Genomic DNA, 6,000 nt, shown 5'->3' with positions numbered 1-6,000 from the left:
CTCTTTAGAGATTTCTGTGGTTTTCATTGTACTTGACTGGCTGGCAGAATTTTCACTTTTCTCTAAGGGGATATGTAAAGACAGGGTTCCTTCTAGGAGAATAACTATAATGACGAAAGCACTAACACCACCTATCAGTCCTTGGTGGCTTCTACCAGCGTTTCCCAAATCCTGGTCCTCAGAACAGCACAGGCATCATCTGAGAATTTATTAGAAATGTAAATTCTCAAGCTCCACTCCAGACCTTCTGAACCAGTAACTCTCGAAAGTTTGAGAACCACTGGCTTACATCATCACTTCATCAGCATTACTTCATTAAATCCTAAAAACGTAAAGTTGGTACTATTTTCCCCATTTTACAGAAAAAGAAAAATAATAATAAGGCTCAGAGATGCTAAGATGGCTTCCAGTGATCACACAAGTAAAAGGCAGAGCTGAGGCTTGAACCAAGTTCTTGTGACCCAAACCCAGTGCTCTTTCCACATTGTAGTTCTCGCCTCAAATAACTCAGGTATATTCCTAACACGTACCACCCACCCCCCCCGCCATGTAAGACTTGGGATACTTTACATAATGACTCCACATGACGGAAATGTGCCATCCTAACAGGGAAACAACGGTAAGTGGCCCTCTCAATGAGCTCCTGTGTGTTTTCCCCCTATTTATGCACGGCAACGAGGCACACAGAGAACCAGAACCTAAAGTGGTTCGGTTCACGTGACAGCAACAGTTCATTCTGTCCCACCTTGCCTCCAGCCCTCCCATTATGAGGGTTTCATGTTGTTCTTTCTGCTCAGTTATAATGCAGTACAGTTTTGTAACAGCAGAAGAGGGCAGACAACCTCAATGTCCATCAAAAGGGAATGACTCATTAAATTCTGCCGTGGTCGTAAAACATAAGGCAGCTCTATATGGACTCATAAGGAAAGATCTCTAAAACACGGTGATAAGTGGTCAAAGTAAGGTGCAGGCAGTGTATAGAGTATGCTATCATTCAAGACTTTAAAAAAAAAACCTCACACACGTGTATGTTTGTAAATGCATAGAATTTTTCCAAAAGGATAAATACCAACTAAGTAGCAGTGGTTTTGTCCAGCAATGGGAACTGAGAAGGAGGTGTGTGGCAGGGAGGGGGGTTATGAACACGAAGCGGAAGGAGGGGGACTTATTCTTCATCGTACACCCTTTTGTATTGTCTGATCTTTTTTAAAACCATAATTTAAATTACCTGTTTAAATATATCTTTATTATACATATGTATTTATTTATAGTATATATTGAAAAAGACAATTATGAGCTCCCAAACGTCCTATCTACCCTCAATAATCATTTATGTTTTCATTCCCAAGAAGAGTCTTATAATTTTAGCCTAAACTATCTCCTTATGTAAATTCCCAAATTTCATCTCACTGGGTGAAGCTTTATTTATTCTTTTTAAACTTGAAGCACTGCTTCCTAATTCTAGTATACTAGGAGTGCTTTCTTCATCCTTCAAAAGCTGTTAAAAACTCCCAAATCCAAAATCCTGTTGCAGGGCTGGGTCATCTCTCTGAGTTTGGGGCTCTCCATAGCTATTCTTTTCTCTTTTGTATATATATATATATATTTTAAAACGAATATCACATATTTTTATTTATTTTAATTTTTAGCTGCATTGGAACTTCATTGCTGCATGCGGGCTTTCTCTAGTTGTGGCAATCGGGGGCTACTCTTCGTTGCAGTGCATGGGCTTCTCGTTGCAGTGGCTTCTCTTGTTGCAGAGCATGGGCTCTAGGCACGCGGGCTCAGTAGTTGTAGCACGTGGGCTCAGGAGTTGTGGCTCACGGGCTCTAGAGTACAGGCTCAGTAGTTGTGGCGCACGGGTTTTGTTGCTCCGTGGCATGTGGGATCTTCCCAGACCAGGGCTCGAACCTGTGTCCCCTGCATTGGCAGGTGGATTCTTAACCACTGCACCACCAAGGAAGCCCCTCGATTCTTTTCTAATGCGGACAAATTGCTTTCCACCCTGATTCTTCCAACCTCCAATCCCAACCTGCCTAACAGTTTTCAAATGAGCCAATGCCCAATAGATAATTAATGAGCTGTGATGGCCCTCACAGTCAAATGCCTTTCTCCCTATGGGAGAACTGCCCCCCAGATCCCCAGCCTCTGCGAAGAATAAAAAAGATGAGCAAGGGAAAAAGAAAGGGGAAAAAGTCTTAATAATTACTTTTTTCCCTTTATTTTTCCCTGGCTCATCATAAGAGCCAACTATAATTATGCAGACTAGGATGAGCAATGATGAATTCATTTAGGAGGGATGTTAAAAATATTTCAACTAAGGGGGGAAGAGTGGTTGCTAGATTCTGAAAAGTAAATATGTAATTTCTGGAGTATGTAAAATTTTGAGTGATTCATAAATAAAGCTTAGAAGAGTGTAGGAAACAGGATATGGGCTAAGTGAAAATGGATGTACCTGGGTTGGTAATATTGGGAAATACCCATAACACAACATAGCACAACATGACTCAAGGGGGAAAAAAAGAAAGAAAGAAAAAATAAAAGGGAAAAATGCAGTGATAGTAGCTGTACTGGGTTGACTGAAACAGCCTTATTTTATTTAATTAATTAATTAATTTATTTTTTAACATCTTTATTGGAGTATAATTGCTTTACAATGGTGTGTTAGTTGCTGCTTTATAACAAAGTCAATCAGCTATACATATACATATATCCCCATATCTCCTCCCTCTTGCGTCTCCCTCCCTCCCACCCTCCCTATCCCACCCCTCTAGGTGGTCACAAAGCACCGAGCTGATCTCCCGAAACAGCCTTATTTTGAGAGGATTCACCATGCTAAAAGAAAATGTGGAGTTATTTAATATAATTACTAATGATTTAAAGTACCTGAACTATACAGGTAATGAAGAGTTCACAAAATAACTCACACTTTGTTAGCCCATAGAAAATAGGAACTCTGAAACCAGACTCACTTAGATTAGTATTCCAATTTATAGACCAGGGAGCTTGTCCCTGTTGACTGATTTTTGTACAGTGAATGTGCATTATCTGTGCAAATCTACAAGAGTAGAGGAACCCAGGGAAGAGAAAAGAGCTGATTCTTCTGATCTTCGCTTCCCCCCTAACTTTTCCCCAGCTTGCCCACCTCAGCTGATTTTAAATATAATCACGTTTTCTTCTGTCCCATAATTTGGTGATTATGAGGAAAACACCAGTAGAAAGACAGTCTATAGAAACACTATGGTTCTTGGGACCAAGGGGATTTTCAGTGTAGTTTTTAATCTTAGTTTTTAGCATAAATTTAAGTAACTTCAGTTACCTTCTTTTTGAGTTTCTCTTTTCCAATAGATGGGGGGGGAAAAAGGAAAAAAGAAGAAAAAAAAAAACCCTCCAGGGTGTGGGATGTTAACGCATTTATTGGCATTCCAGTGCCATGAGCAAGCATTGTGTATCACTTTATGTGTTCACTCCTTTCCTTTTAATTCAGCACTCTCTCAGGCTCAATTTCCCACAAATCAGGATTGTTTTCTACTAACTTAGTATGATCCTTCTCTAACAAATGAGATTTTTCAGTTTTCTGTGCAGGTGGTGATCATTGTTGGTGAAATGTTCATAGTAAATTAATAAGCACTTAATAAAATGTATCCTATAAGCTGTTCAAAACAAAAGCACCATTTGACATCTAAAAATAACCCAAATACAAATAATAAAGGCTTAGGGGGGTGGCAGTTTATTTAACAAACGTTTATTGGGTACCTACAGTGTTCTGGGCACTGTGCTAACCACTTGGGTGGCAATGACAATGAATGAGGCGAGGTTCCCTGCTCTTGAGATACTCAGTCCAATGGGAGGAAATGGAAAAGTAAACATATAGCATCAATATAATAAGTGCTGTAATAGAGAGCATGAATAGAAAATTGTAGGAGTGGCGACAGAGGACTACTAATGCTTCCTGAGGCAGGCAGCTAAGCCTTTCTGTTTCATCTCAAAGACAGAGTCGGAACTTGGAGAGCATCCTTGCCATAGGGGAGAAGTGAACATAGCTTTGGAGGAGCTGGTGGTCTGGCAGGGAAGACAGGCCAGCAGGAGCACTTCAGGGAAAAGGATTACCTCGATCCTGGCTATGAAGGCACAGATGGGGAACATTCTGGAGTGTGTAAAGGCATATGGGGGTGGGCAACCAGAGGGTAATTAGAAAACTAGACTTGATCATATTCTGAAGGGGATCATGTGCCACACTAAGGAGTCTGGACTAAAATACATTCTGTAGGCAGCTGGAAATTGAAGGAAGTCTTTAATCCTGGTACTGACAGGATCAGATGTAGTTATAGAAATATGACAAAGGAAAAGCCTAGATGCAGCCTTCCAGGTGTGAGGTGATGAGCTCTATTCTAGACTGAAGCAATGGAATGAAGAATGAAGGGGCACAGGTTTCTCAGGAGGTAGAACTGAGAGGAAGTCAGGAGATAAGATAGAGGGTCACAGTTCCCTCTAGGGCATCTGAGAGGATGTTGAGGTCCTGACTGAGCTAGGGAGAATGGGAAAGAAATGTGGTGAGCAATCCATGGAGGAGAGGCGGGGCATGTCAATTCTTTCCTGTGTGTTGAATTCTGAGGTACATCAAGGAGAATTCCTGTGAGTAGTTGGAGATGCAAGTTTGTGGCTGTCGGAAAGGTCAGTCCAATGCATGAGATTGCCTAGGGGTGAGGAGGAAGAGAAGCAGGGGAGGAGAGAAGGATGGGAAAGAAACCTTAGGGAACCCCATCCTCTAAAGGATGGACAGAGGGACAGAAAACAAGGGAAGAGGCAGAACGTTTAGAAGGATATATGAGGGGGACCGAGAGAAGGAAATGAGAACTCAGGAGAGAAGATGCTTTCTTGTCGGAGAGGCTAATCATTACTGGCAAATGGAAAAGAGAGGCGAGTCAGAGGAGAATTGAACAGTGTTCCTTGATTCGAGAGAGCAGCAGGGTGGGGGCAGAAATCAGATAATAGTGGATTAAAAAAAGAATAGGATCCAATGAATAGAATAAGTCATGTAGTCTTTCTTAAGAATGTGATGATAAAGAGAAGGTGAAATGTAAGGCATCAGCCCAGAAAAAAAAGGAAGTTGAGCTAAAGAAAGAGTGGTTGTTTTTGTCGCTGTTTTTTATTTCTCTAACGTCTGGTGGAGTCTTGAGCACATGTGTACCCAGAAGAGAAAGGAGGGGTCAAGACATGAAAGGAGGGGGGATACTGAGGAAGCCAGGTCTTTGGGGCACAGATTGAAAAATGAGACTTAGAAAGAGGTAGCAATTTTTCTTCTGGGATAAAAAGGAAGAAGGAAAGAATCAGTGTAAGCCTAGAGAAGTCTGAAGATGGTGAGGAAGACAAACTCAGTGAGTTTCTGCCTGATGACGTCTTTTTTCTTGAAGAAGCAGCTGGCTAGGAAATCTCTGAAAGTGAAGTGAGAATGAATATACTGAGAGAGAATGTTGTTAATACCTACCAGTGTCTTGTTTACTCCTTTAAAAACACTGCTTCACTTTCTTCAGTGAGAGAAGTCAAGTCTTATCTCAAAAGAAGTGGCTAAATAGGACTGTGGAACAGTCAGACTATAAACTTCCAGATACAGAAGTCTACGTGTAGCAGAACTCACACCGGGCTTACGTAGCTTTGCCTGGGGCTTAGCAAATCCTTTTGATAACGCTTCCTTTAAGCAACTTTGGGGTAAATTCTGGGTATGGGACTTAGAATGTATTTGGAGTTAAATATTCTGGTACTTCATATTGTACCAAAAAGATCAAAGAAAGAAACAAACAAAAAATCTGGACCTTTCCTTAGTATGAGAAATATGTTAAGCTTAGGAGAGAATTGATGTGTCTCACCAGCCTTTTCAGAAACTCAAATCACTGATTATCAGGTCTGGTGTGTGCTGCATGATTGCCCTGAACAAATGAGCCACAGACACAATCATAAAGAAAGACATCAGACTAGACAAACTATCATTTAGAAAGAATT

This window comes from Balaenoptera acutorostrata, chromosome 7, assembly GCF_949987535.1.
Source record: "Balaenoptera acutorostrata chromosome 7, mBalAcu1.1, whole genome shotgun sequence".
NCBI classification, from domain to species: Eukaryota; Metazoa; Chordata; class Mammalia; order Artiodactyla; family Balaenopteridae; genus Balaenoptera; species Balaenoptera acutorostrata.
Note: the sequence above shows the minus strand (reverse complement) of the source record.